This window comes from Schistocerca piceifrons, chromosome 1 (assembly GCF_021461385.2).
Source record: "Schistocerca piceifrons isolate TAMUIC-IGC-003096 chromosome 1, iqSchPice1.1, whole genome shotgun sequence".
Taxonomy (NCBI): Eukaryota; Metazoa; Arthropoda; class Insecta; order Orthoptera; family Acrididae; genus Schistocerca; species Schistocerca piceifrons.
In genome coordinates, this window is record NC_060138.1 from 603755596 (window position 1) to 603773689 (window position 18094).

Below are 18094 nucleotides of genomic sequence, written 5' to 3' on the forward strand. Positions count from 1 at the left end.
GTTGCTCCGTCCGTCATGAGTTATTTTACTGCCTAGGTAGCAGAATTCCATAACTTCGTGAGCATCAGGCTTAATGTTATGTTTCTCGCTTTTCTCATTTCTACTACTTCTCATTACCTTCGTATTTTTTCGATTTACTCTCAGTCCATATTCTGTACTCAGCAGACTATTTAGTCAATTCAGCACATCTTGTAATTCTGCTTCACTTTCACTGAGGAATGGAATGTCATCAGCGAATCTTCTCGGTCATGTCCTTTCACCCTGAATTTTAGCTCCACTCTTGAAACTTCCTTTTATTTACATCATTGCTTCTCCAGTGGATAGACCAATCTATACGGGCGAAATACTACATCCCCGCCTTACACCAGAGAGCTTCGTTCTTTATCTTCCGCTTATTCCCTCTTGGTTCTAGTACATATTGTATATTACCCGTCTCTTCCTATAGCTTACGCCCTTTTTCCTCACAACTTTGAACATTTTGAACCATTTGCCATTGCCGAGCGCTTTTCCCAGGTCCACAAATCATATGAACGTGTCTTCATTTTTCTTTAACATTAACAACCGTAACGTCAGAACTGCCTCTACGATGCCTTTACCTTTCCTAAAGCCAAACTGTTCATCTCTAACAGATCCTCAAGTACTGTTTCCATTCTTCTGTATATTGTTATTGTTAGCAACTTGGATGCATGAGCTGTTAAGCTGAGTGTACTATAGTTCTCGCACGTGTCAGCTCTTGCAGTCTTCGGAATTGTGTGGATAATATTTTTTCGGAAGTCAGATGGTATTCTACACACTAAAGTAAATAGTGGTTTTTTTTTGCCAATTTCCCGGGTGATTTTAACAAATTTTGATGAAATGTTATCTATTTCTTCTGCCTTATTTAATCTTAAGTCTTCCAATGCTCTTTTAAATTCTGATTCTAATACTGGATCGACTATCTCTTCTCTACCGAATCCTGTTTCTTCTTCAGTCACATCAGACATGTCTTTCCCCTCACAGAGGCCGTCAATGTACTCTTTCTACCCATCAGCTCTCTCCTCTGCATTTAACAGTGCCCATCACACTCTTAATGATACCACGCTTGCTTTTAATGTCAGCGAAGGCTGTTTTGACTTTTTATATGCTGTGTCAACATTTTTGAACTTCCTTCTTTCATCGACCACTGAAGTAATTCTTCTGTTACGCACGGTTTCTTCAGAGTTAACTTCTCTGTACCTACGTTTTACGTTCCAGCTTCTGTGACTGCACTTTTTAGAGATGTCTGTTCCTCTTCAGCTTAACTGCGTAGTGAGCTATTCCTTATCGCAGAACTCTTGGCCTTAGAGAACTTCAAGTGTATTTCTTCATTGCCTTGTACTTCCTTATCCCACTTCTTTGTGTATTGATCCTTCCTAAGTAGTCTCTTAAACTGCAGTTTACTCTTCATCGCTTCTAAATTGTGATCTGAGTCTATATTTGATCCTGGGTACGCCTTACAATCCAGTATCTCATTTCGGAAACTCTGTCTGACCTTCAAGTAATCTAACTGAAATCTTTGTGTTTCTCCCGGCCATTTACAAGTGTACCTCCTTCTCTTATGATCCTTGAACAGAATATTCGCTATTACTGGCTGATATATACCGCAGAACTCAGTAAATCTCTCTCCTCTCTCATACCTAACACCAATGCTCCGTAACCATTTCTTCTACTCCTTCCTCTACAACCGCATTCATCACCCAAGACTATTAGATTTTTATCTCCCTTTATGAACTGAAGTACACTTTCAATAGCCGCACACTTCCTGTATCTTTTCATATTTAGCCCGCAAAGTCTGCATGTGTAACTGAACTATGGTTGTCGATGTTGGTTTGTTGTCGATTCTGATAAGAACAAACCTGTCCCTGAATTCTTCACACAAACATAGGCCCTGTCCTACCTTCCCATTTATAACTAAACCTACCATCCTCTGCTGCTGTTAATATAACCCTATAATCCTCTGACCAGAAATTCTTGTCTTCTTTTCATTTCAATTTACCGATCCCCACTATATCTAAATTGAGCCATTGCATTTCCGTTTCCAGGTTTTCTAGTTTCCCTACAACTTTTCAAAGTTCTGACATTCGGAGCCTCGGTTCCGAGTACGGTATCCTTGCGTAGGTTATTCAGTCTTTTCTCTCATTGTCATCTCTCCCGTGGCAAACCCTCCCTGAGATCGGAGCAGGGGGTCTATTCCGGAATCTTTTGCCAATGGAGAGACCGTCGTGACACTTTTCCAACTACAGGCCACATGTCCTGTGGCTACACATTACGCATACGTAATACAGTGGTTTCCATTGCCTTCTGCATCCTTATGATGTTCCTCATTGCTCGACATGACGTACAAATCTAGGACACTGAGTGGCTTAATAACGCATATTTTGACTGTTCGCTGGACCATAATTTGTGAACGTGGTCCAACCAGAGATCATAACATTTTCCACTGCGTGCTCAGTGAAATTATTCACTGCTCACCGGCAGCGAGTAAGTCTGCGATTAAAATCGGTCCGATGGAACTCCTGTGGCAGTGGCAGGTGGCACGTGTGATACGTGTGACCGCGTACCATGTGCCACACTGGAGTAACGCGATATCAGTGGCTGCAGCAAATGCCGGCCACGGTGGCCGTACGGTTCTAGGCGCTATAGTCTGGAACAGCGAGACCGCTACGCTCGCAGGTTCGAATCCTGCCTCGGGCATGGATGTGTGTGATGTCCTTAGGTTAGTTGGGTTTAAGTAGTTCTAAGTTCTAGGGGACTGATGACCTTAGCAGTTAAGTCCCATAGTGATCAGAGCCATTTGAACCATTTGAACTGCAGCAATTACAAAGAAGCTGACATGAAGTGCGTCGTTAATTGCATCTGAAACCAAACTCCAATACCCGCACTTCTTGTCGTCTATTACCGTCGCGCCTTCTCAGAAGTCGTTCAGCACATGAAGACGTACATAATAGCTTATGGACCTCTTCGATCAGGTTACCTCATGGCGTAAGCCATGGCTGTCACTGGCATCGTGTTGGCGTTCGCGAAGCATCAGCAACATGCCAACTTATTCGTTGTATGTGGATGCATGTTTATGCCACGTCATTATCCGTGACAGATCGAGTCTTATTTACTTGTGCATTCCAACCTGCCTTGTATAAGGAAATGTAAGGATTTACTCTACAGAAGGCCCTATAACTCAGAAAGACAGTGTACCAAGGATATTCGTCGAATCGTGACACCAGCAACTTTATATACAGCAAGATCCATCCACCCCTAAAACCCTGAACATTTCCTGCTTCGTAACAAAAATTCTCAGAGACCTTATTTAATTCGATTTGTATGTACTTGGTTTATATACATCAGCTAAATGGTAGAGTACAGTATTTGTTGATTCATTATAATTGAAGACAGTACAAATCGTTGGAGATGTCTGGGGACTATAGTTGACAGAAGTTGTGAATAGTTAACGGCGGATCGTTCCTGACCTATATGAGTATGTCGCGTTATTTCTCATCAGACATCCCAACTTTTTTCTTATAATTTTTGACCATCAATACAAGTACAATGGCCGTACCTCGTTCTATCCACAGAAACATGAATCGCTCAAGCCTTGACTTTAAGGTAGAAGTCTTAATCTCATCCTATACAAGGTAACGCTAACAAGGTACAGCCTTAGGATGACTACTGCTAGATCTCTGCAAGCAACTGATACCTTTCCCAGCTGTACTACCAACTACAGCTACATGGGACGGGGCAACTAATAATTTTAAAGAATCCTTGCAAACTACATCATTTGTTAACATTCTCTTGACCAATTGGCATGGAATTTCACAAAAAACTGAAAATTAACCCGTCAAACTGTCTCATATGTATTCGCAACTGAGTCAAAGGTAACTGGGGGAAAGATCAGAATGACGCGTACTCTGTGCAATGACGAAACGGGTACTGCATTGGAGGGAACGGCAGACATCCAAGTACGAAACATATTTCCTTATAGGAATCTATGGGAGACGAAAGTGAGCACTGATGCTTTAGTAAAGAAAGCTATAGAGCATGTACAACACAAACGGAGGGAGGCAAGTTAGAGCTCCGCTAATTAAAGCTTCGGTAGCTCATCCTTTAATGACCATTTCAGGAACAAGTCTTTCTGACAGAACTAACAGGGAAATCACGTGAACTGAAACAATGATTCCAAATTGTCTCAGTTTCTCCAAAAGAGGAAAGATGAAACACTGATGAAGCTATCGATTAATCCAGGGTCGACAAATCATCGCTAACCACGCTTACAGTTACATGTACCTTATCATTTCAGCGTGCTGGTTGGAGCAGCTCCAGACGACAGCAACGTCTGTGGTCTTCCCTCACTCGTCTACTGCATTCGACTCGACAAAGCCCAAAGTTCATTTGGGATCCTCGCACTGAATCTGCTCCCAGTCACTTCCAGCTTTTACCTGAGCATACCCGGTTATAAAATTATTTTTCATAATCTATATAACTTCCCAACGCATACTGACTGAAGTTTGTACGACTACATAAATATCTGAGTGCCATTACAGCGCCTCCAGAGTTATCACGACTGTCCTCCTGACATCGCCAAAGCTAATTGCCTACACTCCAGCGACCGAGACGGTATATCACTCGCGGTGCTTCACAGTGCTTCTAACACTCTGCGTGGTGTCTGTTTGTTCTATATCGTGTCTCCCTACCACTTTCGCGCAACGATGCTCTGAGCGTGTTTTTTAGGGAATTGACTAGTTTGAACCTGGGACCTGTTCCTGGTAAGGAGACGCCAGAACACACATGACATGTAGAGTTCAGAAGAGTTCAGTGAGACTAGCGATGATATAAACATATACTTACTGATTTCAGCGTCAGCTCCACTGCACTCCCTGTAAAAGAATCTTAATACTAACTAAATTTAGTGGAAAGGGTTCAAGGCTTTCTTATTTCTAGTTAGCTGGTAAAATAACGTCGAAAAAGCAGTTAAGTTTACCATTCGAAATTTTATTCTACTCACAAAACATTGTTTATAAATTGCACTATTGATAAAAGGAAATGTTTTAATACAGGGTGGTAAAAACCAACTGCGTTCAACAAAAATGTGAACGAATATTCCCTGAATGGGTTTCCAAGTTCTACAATGGATCGAAGGATGACCTATGCCATATCACATCTACAGTCTAGGTTCAAATTAAGTTTCGCAAAAGAGAAAACTGTCAAAATGGTCTACAGTGACCCTCAATTATCTTTAATTACTTATCTAACTTGTCGTAAATTACAGTGGCTGATGTGGCTTCTCAGTAACTATATAACAGAAAAATCACCACGTTTCAGATTTTTACTTCAAGTGGCAAATGTGAACACCATGAGCTTTAATTGACGATCGATACTAGTATTACGCAAAAAGGGGGTGTAACAGATGAGACTTCTGTAGTTCTGAGTGAAGCTTTATGCGCTGTTATGCGGCATCACGTGCGTTCATTATCTTCTCGGTGTTCGTCACGGCGCGGAGGACAGCACAGCTCTGCTCACCTCACCGTCTCGGAAGCAACTCTCCCTTAACTTCTCCTTACCACAATTTACCGAAGTTGGTTTAAAAAATCTATCTGGCTGTGTTTTCATCTGACCAATCAGGGTATCAATGTTAACCTTAAGCTCCGCCTACAAAAATTCTGTCTATCCAATGAGAAACGTTATACTTTTCGTAGTGGGACAATATTTTTAAAGTTTGCAACGTAACAGAGATGCGAAAAAGTCTCACGCTAAAACTTGCAGCTGGTGTGGTCCTTTTAGTGTTATCGTAAGATCTATACTGTTCTTCTGGAGGGCTCTATCTTTTAACATGGGCTGGGGGGTGGTCCTGACGTAACAGAGACGCGAAAAAGTCTCACGCTAAAACTTGCGGCTGGGGTAGCAGTTTTTGTGTTATCGTAAGATCTATACTGTTCTTCTGGAGGGCTCTAGCTTTTAACATGGGCTGGGGGGTGGTCCTAGCGGTTAGCTGGCGACGTGGATGTCCGACCCTTATCGTAGGGCCTTCAGCTTAACACGGTTCTGCTCTCTGCATCTGTTCTCGTTTCTCCCCTCAGAACTGCGTCTGTCTCACGGTGGGAAGGTATGACATGCATTTAGGCATTCTTGTGTTAGTCTGTGGTATTTCATGTGCTCACTCGTTACTCGTATTACTTTGGTTAATTTAATGTCACGATTTATTCGGAGCTATGTGACATACTAGTGGATTTGCTTATCACGTCAGGGTTTTCATGGAAAGTGTTGGATTTGCCTGACACCTTACATATCACCACCCTTCGAACTTAATTTATGTAAGGAAGTTAGGCAATGATTGAATCTTTGTCTAAGCCAGTCAAAAATTATTCTGTTATCTAAATTTTGTTGCCTACTGTTCAGCCACGTTATTCTGTTCTATGCTAGTTTGTATTACTAACTTATATTTTTATATTCTTCCACAATATTATCAAAAATATATTTATGTTGACAAGGGAAGAATATTTTTATTCCATTATGATTATTATTTTTCAATTATTTTCTTTCTTTATTTAATTGTGAAGTTTGTTTTTTTAAGAAGTTTGTTATCGAATGTGAGGAGTCTTTCACATCGATTTTCTTAGAAATATTGTTATTTATAAATGTAGTATTTAAGTAAAATCTACTCCTAACACATTTTCTAAATATCATGCACAAGTAAAATGTTTTTGTTTCTAGACACTCATTTCAACATTGTTACACTAACAAATAAGAATTATTTCCAAGAATTGCTTTGACAAAGAAATATACATACACAAGTACTGAGATAGTATCCTAACAAATGGTGCAAATGTTAAAAAAAGGGAAAACAGCCAACAAGATAATTTTTTATTCTTTGTTTTTATAAGGAGAAAATAAGTAAAATAAGTAAAATAAGTAAAATAAGTAAAATAAGTAAAATAAGTAAAATAAGTAAAATATATTTATTTGTTTATTTTTGTAAGGAGAAAACAGGTGGCATATAGTTTTAGTGTTTATTATGCCTTACTTTTGTTATTTATATGACTTATTTTGTAGCATATTAGCTGTCTGGTGTGCTTAACTTACTTAGCTATTCACACATTTCTTTTGCACAATTCCAAAATCACATAATTTGATTTCACACATTCACACAATCCTATGAATGTTTAAGCATGAGGTTGGCGAATGTTTATTTTTTTGCATGAAGGTGATGGACTTGAGCGACATGGATGTTGGCAAGTATTTGATGTACAGCTTAGTTTGTTGTTCCCTGTTGGCTTTGCAAGTGTGTGTTGCTGTTGTGGAGGTCCCATAATGGAATGTATCTGTGAGTGCAGAATCTCGTGGTTTACTGACTTTGTATGCGAGAAAGTCATCGTTATGTGTCGCTGAAAGCGGTCGTTTTTCGTTGTAATACTTCGCAGACGACTAGTTTACAATAGGATAGGGATTTGGGAAGGTATGTCGTCTATTCTTCACCCATCTTCTTTCTTGGTCTCACTCTTGCGAATCTTCAACTTCTGTTCTTCCTGCTTTTTTCTCTGCTTCTTGGTTCTTCTCTGGGCAGGATATGGAAATATTTATTGATAACTAGTCACTTCGAAGTTCTCCTCTTAGTAACAGTTTGATAAATTGTTTGGGCATGTCATTTTTACTTTTTGGAAGTTTTCTTCAGTTTCATGCATCAGCGTGCTGTTTAATAGCAGTAGTGTGACTTTTACACATATTTTTTTGCCAGTGGTGGCTTGCCCAAGCGGTCTTCTCATCAGGTCGTTTTTTGCTCACTCCACTCAGTCGGGGCATTCGGAGACCCTTCTGGCGTTCGATATCCTGTCGTGTCTCTGCAGGGTTCCACCACTGTGTGGTTCCGTGTTCTGTCCCAGCAGGGTTCCGCCACCCTGTGGTTCAGCTTGGCAGCAGATTTATTTACTGCCCACTTTGGCTACAAGGGCCTTCTGTTGGTCTCACTGTTCTTTCCCTTCTCTCGATGCTTCTGCCTTGTGGGAATCGTGTCTTGCTCATTACGTCCTTTCCTTTCTTGATACTTCTCGGGTTGCAACTTGTGGGTCATTGCATCTTGTCCTTGCTGGAGTTTTTACAAAAAGTTTTACTTATAATCATCTAACATATGTCTAGCGCCTACATTGTTTTACGCCTTCTTAAAAGCTTTACAAATTTCGGCGCCCTTTCCATGTTACAATTCTAAGATATTTTCAGTCTTAATGTCTACAAGAATTCTCTAATTCGTTTTTTATTTTTGTGTAGTGTCATGGTTGCTAGCATTTTAGTGTTTCATGCTGTTAGACTGTCTACGCTTTATCCCTTCACCTCAATCTATGGTACTATTGGTGTTATTTTTGTTTTCGTTTTTATTGAAACTACTTTCTTTTTCCCACCTGCCTCTCTCTTCATTCTTCTTTCTCCTGACGATCTTATCTGCAACATAATCTTGAATTATTGTGCTGATTATTTACCAGTAATAAAATTAATCTTCAAACTTTTTGATATGGCTCACATGGTGAAGTCCTAAGGTTTTGCCTGTTTTTGGGTTCATTAGTTCCCCAGCATTATCATGAGCAATTCGGCTAATTATGACAGGTCCTTTGTATGCAGCGTAAAACTTATGTATTTTGTGTTTCTGTTTGCTGGAGAGATGGTGTGTTTTTACAGATACTTTCTGGCCTACTGAGAATGTTCTTTTAATTGCTGTTCTATCTCCTCTTTCTTTTCTTTTAATGGCTGCCTTTCTGATGTTGGAGAGTGCTGTTGCTATGACTTGTTCGTGCTGTCTACGTGGTTTACGTTTGGTGGTTCAATATTTTTAAGTACAGTAACTGGAGGTAGTAGTGTAGTGCTATGTGGCATTTCATTTATTACTTCTTGAAAATCTTCAAGGTATATATCCCAAGTGTTGTGCCTTTTGCCTGCATATAATCGGCATAAAGTGCCTATGTCCTTCATAGATCGGTCTGCTGGATTTACGCTAGGTTTGTACTTAGATATGTAGATGGGTTTTATTTTGTGTTGTTTTAACGTGTTCTGCCATTGCACTGATTTGTATTGTGGGCCATTATCCGAAATTATTCGTTCCACTCGACCTACTTGTCTGAGAAAATCTTGTCTAAATGCTTTACTTATAGTAAGACCTGTTGTCCGTTTTAATGGTGTCAAGGTAACATATTTAGAAGTAAGTTCCAAAACGACAAATATGAAAATATATCCATTTTTTGTGCGTGGGAGGGGCCCCATCAAATCTGTTGCAGCTATTTGTTTTAATCTTTTAGGGATTATTGGAAACATAGGTGGTTTGGTTTGGAAAATGACGTGTTTAGCCCTCATACATTTTTTGCATTTGACTAATACTGTTCTAATTCGTCTTTCCATATTAGGAAAATGGCTTGTTTGTTTTACTTTTAAAAAGCATTTCTTTGGTCCATCGTGGCCATTACTTAAATGTGTATACCATATGTACTTATTAACTAGTTCATCTTGGATATAAATTTACCATTCATTCGTTGCAACATTTCGTCTAAAAATAAAACATTGTTTTTTACGAGATAGTGCTGTCGAATGTCTGGAAAACCCTTACTTCTCCACTTGCGTTTGATTCCTAGTATTTCTGGATCCTTGTCCTGTTCTTTGCCTATGTTTTTCAATGCTGTCGTAATGTAGTTTCCGAAAGGTACTTGTTTCATATAGTACATTGTAAACTGGTCTTCTGCTGCTTCGAAACTTATGTTATTGGATGCACCCTGTGGACATCGTGATAAAGCATCTGCTAATACATTCGCTGGTCCTGGTATGTGTGTAATAGTGAAGTCAAATTCTTGTAGTATTAACATCCATCTGGCTAACCTCCCATGAGTTAGTTTGGCGGATAACAGAAATTCTAATGCTTTGTGGTCAGTGTATACTTTTGTTTTTCTTCCGAATAGGAAGCATCGAAAACGTTGGAAGCCCCATACAATGGCCAATGCTTCCAGCTCCGTGACTGAATAGTTTTTCTCGCTTTTTGTGAGTACCCGACTGGCAAATGCAATTGTTCTATATGATCTTAGCCCTGCCTGTTCGTATTCTTGGAATAAAACAACTCCTAAACCTGTTTTCGCGCTATCAGTGGCCATACAAAAATTGTGTGTTAGATCAGGATGTGCTAAAGTCGGTGCTGTTGTTAGTGCGTTTTTAACTTTTAAAAATTCTTCATTGGCTTGTTGATCCTATACCCATGGCGTGTTTTTTCCAGTCAATGCACATAGGCGTGGTGTTGCGAGGGAGTCGATCCAAATAAATTTTTATAAAATCCGGTGAGACCTAGAAATCGTCTGAGAGTTTTCTTATTATATGGAGTACAGAATTCTTTGATTGCTGTTAGTTTTTCTGGGTCGGGCATTACCCCTTTCTCAGAAATTATGTGTCCTAGAAATTTGACCTCTCGCCTTCCAAATTTGGATTTTGTTATATTTACTGTGACCCCGTGCTCTTTCATGATCTGTAAAAACTGATTTAATGTGTCGTTGTGATGTTCCCAAGACGGTTCTGCTATAATCACATCATCAATATAACAAGTAATTTTTTGTAAAATTTCAGGACTGAGTATAGTATTAAATCCCCTAATAAACGCTGCTGATGATATGTTTAAACCAAATGGCAATCGTTTAAACTGGTAACATCTACGGAATACGATAAATTCTGTAAATTTTCTACATTGTGGGGCCAATTCTATTTGCCAGAAACTACTCCGTAAATCAATTGATGAAAATATCTTAGCACCGTGGAAGTTTTGTATCAATTCCTCTAATTTTTCTGGGCGATCTGTCTCAGTGATTATGATTGTGCTGATCTGTCTGGAGTCAAGCACTAACCTGATGCTCCCATCTCGTTTTTGTACAATATGGAGCGGGCTGTTATATGTGGAGGTAGCTGGTTCAATAATATCGTCATCTAACATTTCAGATATCTCCTGGAATACTTTATTCCTGTAGCTTAATGGGATTGTATAGGGTGGCACTCTAAATGTTTTGTGCTGCTTTACTTCAAACTTGTACTGAAAGTGTTTAATACTGCCAGTCTTAGGTAAAAATACCTCTGTTTTATCTCGTAAAATACCCTCTAATTCTCTTTTACTGTGTTCCAAAATACCTAGAACTTCTTGCAGTTTTTCGTCGATTTCTTTATGGACTTCTAACATGAGTTGAGGCGATTCCCCCTTTTGTGCATACCATTCTAATTTTTCATCCTCTTTGTCTCGCGTCATTCCTAATTGTTTGTTTATAACTGGTATTTCTTCTAATTTTAGCTTTTGCTCAAAGAGAAGTGTGACGTTCCCGAATGTTACGCTACCTTTCCACATATCTATTATCGCTCGTCTCTCATTTAAAAAATCTGCACCTATAATCAAATCTACAGTTAGTTTAGGTATAATCACGAAGTTGGCTTCGATCTTTTGACCTTGACACGAAAGAGTTAACCTTGTTTGTCGCGTAACTTCCGCAGCATTGTTTCTAATAGGACCTCGTACTTTAATCTTACATGTTTTCAGAACTGGCAATTCCTCATTGGCTTTATACTGCATGAATAAATTTTCTGAGATCGCAGTCAATTCACTTCCACTATCAATTACAATATTGACTGGGATATGCTTTACCATGGCCTTCACAATTGGTTGAATTTGAAAGGGTTGGTTCTGTTCTTCTTCTTCTTGCATCAACGAATCCTCCACTGAATCATACATGAGTCTTTTTAGGAATTTCCCTTGTGAATTCGAACTTTCTGTAGGATAAGCTTCGACTGCTACTTCTCTCTCCTTTATTTCCTCTTCTCTATTTCTTCCTTCATTTACGCTCTCTTCAACATCATCTACTTTTTCCTCATCCTCGTCTATCGTCTCCTTCCTCCTCGCTACTTCCACATAATCGCATCTAAATGCTCTAATTATCGCTTCATAACTTCCTTCATTATATACGTTGGGTTGTGTGCCCACTCGTAACTTATTTTCAACTTCTGTCGACTGTGCATTATCCGCATTGAATTCGCTTTCCCTGGTTTCCATCTCAAATAGCTCTGCGATACTCATTACTTCGTCCTTTCCACCTACATTCGTTGTGCATGTCTCTGGTAATTCATCTTCCTCGTCAGTATTCTCCCAATTAATTTTGTCCTAACACGATATTGTTATTTTCCTGTCTTCGTTTTCATCTGGTCCCTGCGGATTTGTTTCTTCCTTCTTCTCTTCTCGGATAAGATTTTTACTTCTCTGTTCAAGGTGCTGCAATTGTCCTGAGTCGGTGCGTCATTCTCTTTGGCATGGGCGCTTAGCTGTCAGTTCGAACGATTATCGGGGTTTGGTGGTCTTACCTCCACCTCTTCTATCTGTATTCTCTTTTCTTGTTCAGCTTGTTGATAGTAGTTTCGTTGTTGATAATTTGTCGGTCTATTGGTTCTCCAGTACCCGTTCCGGTTGTCGTTGTTCCCTCTGTAATAGTTGCCGTTCCTGGGTGAATTATAGTTATTGCCATATTCTCTTCTAAATCCATAACCGGTTCTTTGTTGAAATCTATTGTCGTTTCTTGGTGCGAAGTTATCACATGGTTCGTAATTATTGTTTCTTCGTACTGTGTCTTGTGGATTCCACTGCTTTTTGCTTTCGTTTTCACGTGCGCTTCGTCTTTTTATTGCGTCATCTTCCGAAAATATGAACTATAGTTCCCTTAGAATACCTTTAAATGCTTCGACGTCATTGCCTCCGCGACCTACTAACGATTGTTGGTATTTCAATGATAACTTCATCGCGCATAATTTAATCAACTCTCCGTCACTGTATGGTACATCTAAGCATTGATTTTTCTTTGCCATTAATTCGAAAAATTTCACGGGACTCTTCTCTCCTGAATTTTCAAAATATGGGTTCTCTAATAATTCGTACTTCACTCTGTTCTGTGCTTCGCTGGACCAATATCGTAAGAGAAACTTCTCTCTGAAATCTTCGTACGATCGGCATGTCGCTGCAACATTCTGCATGGTTTCTGCGACTGTTCCTGACATGTGTGCACATATAAAGTCTAATTTGTGTGCTAGCGTCCAGTGTTCTGATAATCCTACTCGGAATTGATCAATAAAAGTTCGTGGATGTAATGAGTTTCCTTCTCGAAAGTGTTGAAATTTTCTGACTGTGAGGAAATGATCGTTGTCGTACTTCGTCATAGTCCCATATGAAATTCGCGATTCTTCGCCACTTTTGTTTCTGATCATTTCTCCCGTCGTTCTTTCCGGTTGTGGTAGATCCACTGGATATTGTCCACTGTAACTTTCGCCTACCCTTGCGTAGTATCGTTGGAGTGGTACGCAATAATTTTCTTCCATCGGTTGTGAACGTGTAGCTGAATGCATTGTACTGTACTCTTCGCTACCTGGCTTTCCATTGTCAGGTATTGGTTCGGTATCTCGTCTGGCTAACCTTCCTGCTTCATTGCACGATCCAAACTGTCTTGAAACATACATTTGTGGTTCCGCATGTGTTTGTGATGCCGTTTGTTCATCAAGAATTCCGAAACGTGTTTGTTGCTGTGCAGACTGTCTGATTTCACGTATGTTACTTTCCGCCTGTGATTGGAATCGCAAATGCGTAATATCTTCGTCAATTGCTTGTTTTTTCGGAGCTGTTACAGATACGGATGTGATTGCAGACTCTGTGCTTGTTCGATCCTGTTCACTACGTTCTTCAATGGTTTGCAACAACTCTGTTCGCAATTTCTGAAATTGTAGCTTCGTTTGCGCTTCTATTTTGACTATGCGGTTACCATATCTTTTCAGCGCTGCTTTTGTGATACGTTTGTGTAACACACTGTTTTCAACAACTTCACGCGCTGTACCTGCTGCTTGTCTAGTAATTTCGTTTATCTGTTTCTCTAGTTTCTTCACGCGCTGTACCTGCTGCCTGTCTAGTAATTTCGTTTATCTGTTTCTCTAGTTTCTTGACTTCTCCCTGGGTGTTGTTACGTAATGTTTTGATCTCGTCCTGAATGTCACTACGCAATGTTTGTACGTCCGCTTGTACCTTGTCAATGTCTGTTCTCAATTGATTGTGACCTGTTATTAAGTTTCCTATCACTTCTCGAGATTCTTTTGCCTCGTCTTCAATATGACTTAGGTGTAACTGAATTTTTTGGTTTGTTCTTTAATCGCACGCGTTTGTCTCGTAGTTTCTGCATTCTGAATTTGAATTTGGTTCGCTTTGTCTTTATTTTGCCTTGTCATGGTTTCCGTAATTTGTTGTAATAATTCTGCCAGATTGGTGGGTCCTATTGCGTTTTCTTCCGATGTCCTACGCCCTGTGTTTTCGACCTGGTGTTGGTTCACAACCGATTGCATTGAACTGTACTGTGACACGTTTCTGCTCGCATTCCTTGTACTCTGTGGTGAGGGAGCTCTGATTACATGTACCATGGGTTCTACGTATTCAAGACGCAAGTTAGAATCCTCATCGGCTGTCTCTCTTCTTTCCTGCTCCTCTGTCGTATGTTGACTTATGTTTTCTATGCCCTGACGAACATTATCCTCGTTATGGTGCGTTATATGTCCTATTTCTCGCGATACTGCATCGGCTGTTGTACTGTCCTCTATTCTCTGTCCATTTTCATGCTGGGTCTCAACCTCAATTCGGTCAAGGTCTCCATCTGCATTGCTAATCTTACCGAATCCCTTATTTTCTGTTTTAAAAGCAATTCACGCTCCCTACTTCGAGTCAACATGCACTCATACGATCTCACGAGTTTCATAAACTTTTTGTTCGCACGACTTGACAATCCATTCACTTACTTGTTGGGTCATAACCAACTTGTCAAAGATGTATCCGCCACCTGTGCGCTTGCATTGAGGAGAAAACTTAATTGTAACATTTTTTAAAATCCATAACTTAATTATGCTATTGTCTCTGCTAGAATTTCACACTATCTATCGCTGCAGCTACTGTTTTCAACTATTTACGCCTTTCAAAGAATTTTCTTTTATTACGAAAATTTATTAACAGGATATTTTTCTGACCTAGCTAGGCATGAGGTCGACCTTCAATCACGGTATTTTACCATCCTGGCAGGGCCGCCATTTTCTAACATTCTGCGTGGTGTCTGTTTGTTCTATATCATGTCTCCCTACCACTTTCGCGCAACGATGCTCTGAGCGTGTTTTTTAGGGAATTGACTAGTTTGAACCTGGGACCTGTTCCTGGTAAGGAGACGCTAGACCACACATGACATGTAGAGTTCAGAAGAGTTCAGTGAGACTAGCGATGATATAAACATATACTTACTGATTTCAGCGTCAGCTCCACTGCACTCCCTGTAAAAGAATCTTAATACTAACTAAATTTAGTGGAAAGGGTTCAAGGCTTTCCTATTTCTAGTTAGCTGGTAAAATAACGTCGAAAAAGCAGTTAAGTTTACCATTCGAAATTTTATTCTACTCACAAAACATTGTTTATAAATTGCACTATTGATAAAAGGAAGTGTTTTAATACAGGATGGTAAAAACCAACTGCATTCAACAAAAATGTGAACGAATATTCCCTGAATGGGTTTCCAAGTTCTACAATGGATCGAAGGATGACCTATGCCATATCACACCTATAATCTAGGTTTAAATTAAGTTTCACAACAGAGAAAACTGTCAAAATGGTCTACAGTGACCCTCAATTATCTTTAATTACTTATCTAACTTGTCGTAAATTACAGTGGCTCATGTGGCTTCTCAATAACTATATAACAGAAAAATCATCGCATTTCAGATTTTTACTTCAAGTGGCAAATGTGAACACCATGAGCTTTAATCGACGATCGACACTAGTATTAGGCAAAAAAGGGGGTGTAACAGATGAGACTTCTGCAGTTCCGAGTGAAGCTTTATGCGCTGTTCTGTGGCATCGCGTGCATTCATTACCTTGTCGGTATTCGTCAGGGGGCGGCGGACAGCACAGCTCCACTCACCTCGCCGTCTCGGAAGCAACTCTCTCCTAACTTCTCCTTACCGCAATTTACCGAAGTTGGTTTAAAAAATCTATCTGGCTGTCTTTTCATCTGACCAATCAGGGTATCAATGTTAACCTTAAGCTCCGCCTACAACAATTCTGTCCATCCAATGAGAAACGTTATACTTTTCGTGGTGGGGCAATGTTTTTAAAGTTTACAACGTAACAGCGACGCAAAAGTCTCACGCTAAAACTTGCAGCTGGTGTGGTCATTTAGTGTTATCGTAAGATCTATACTGTTCTTCTGGAGGGCTCTATCTTTTAACATGGGCTGGGGGGTGGTCCTGACGTAACAGAGACGCGAAAAAGTCTCACGCTAAAACTTGCGGCTGGGGTAGCCCTTTTTGTGTTATCGTAAAATCTATACTGTTCTTCTGGAGGGCTCTATCTTTTAACATGGGCTGGGGGGTGGTCCTGACGTAACAGAGACGCGAAAAAGTCTCACGCTAAAGCTTGCGGCTGGGGTAGCCCTTTTTGTGTTATCGTAAAATCTATACTGTTCTTCTGGAGGGCTCTAGCTTTTAACATGGGCTGGGGGGTGGTCCTAGCGGTTAGCTAGCGACGTGGGTGTCCGTCCCTTATCGTAGGGCCTTCAGCTTAACACGGTTCTGCTCTCGGCTTCTGTTTTCGTTTCTCCTCTCAGAACTGCGTCTGTCTCACGGTGGGAAGGTATGACATGCATTTAGGCATTCTTGTGTTAGTCTGTGGTATTCCATGTGCTCACTCGTTACTCGTATTACTTTGGTTAATTTAATGTCACAATTTATTCGGAGCTATGTGACATACTACTGGATTTGCTTATCATGTCAGGGTTTTCATGGACGGTGTTGGATTTGCCTGACACCTTACATGCTCACCGACCAGTCCTCTGCAACACTTATCTGCACGACGGAACGAACCAATCGGACTGTGAGATAAGTGCGCAGTAATATAATTTATTTGCCGCCCTTCTTCCGAGACAAAGCTACCAGAAGTTTCTACAAGCATCTCCTGAGAAATCTGATGCGTCAATGAAACGCCTCTCTTAAAATGTTGCGGTGATGTTTTTCTTTCCATCCGTCACGACCCACGAGTCCCCCGGGGCCGCACAAGAATGTGCCGTTGGGCATTCCTTCATCTTTATAGCGTGTCTAGTCCGTTATTTTGCCACAAAAGCTAACGGATTCTCCGTGCGCTCCCTCACCAAGGCATGATCAGAAACGGCACTTAAAAATTAAAATATATAACATACATCGATAATTTTTCCTGTATATTGAGGGCTTATAATGATATTTTTTAATATCGATGTATCGGATTCCCGATATTTTTAAAAATGGCAACAGTGCTGTTATAAGCCTCAGTTGTCTCGTGGAGTGGTGTAAGCGGTAAACGGCGCATGCAGTATTGAGATATCAAACCAGTTTCCAGTAATCTCTTCTCGAAAGTTATTGGTAAGATTCTGCCTTCAACCTCTTCCCGGATTTCAGCTGTTCTCGTCCGTCTGTTCGTCAGTCAGTGGATCAGTCCTAATATCTTGTCGCCTTGTTATCGTGAGTCCGTCACCAGTCGTTCTGCTGTGGTCGCACTGCAGCCAGCTGTTGGTGCAGTCTGTCGGTGAGACGCTCCCATGTCCAAGTTGGGACCTTTGTCATAGTTCGAGAGACAGCGACAGGCTCCTCTGAGTCTCGGCTGTTCGCAATGTTAGACACGTCCAACAGCCATCATGTACTCACATCATTTTCATGTATATGAATAGCCTTTTTCTGTGCGTTTCTCAAAATACTGAAAATAAGCTCGAGTAATGACTAAATTTTAATCTACGTATCCGATAGGCATGGAAATCTTGGAATACCAGTTCGGCAGCGCACAGTCAGGGCGTATCAGACATCTACACACATCAAAAAAAGTTTTACATCGCCTCGGATCCGAGAGTTTCGGAACCTGTACAGAAAATTGGAATAGAAATCAACACTAGCATCATTTCCGCCCTTTTAATTCCTCATGATAACCATGTTACATGTTGTACCACCATACTGCGAGACCTTCAGAGGTCTAGACTGCTGTACACGCCGGTACCACTAATACCCGGTAGTA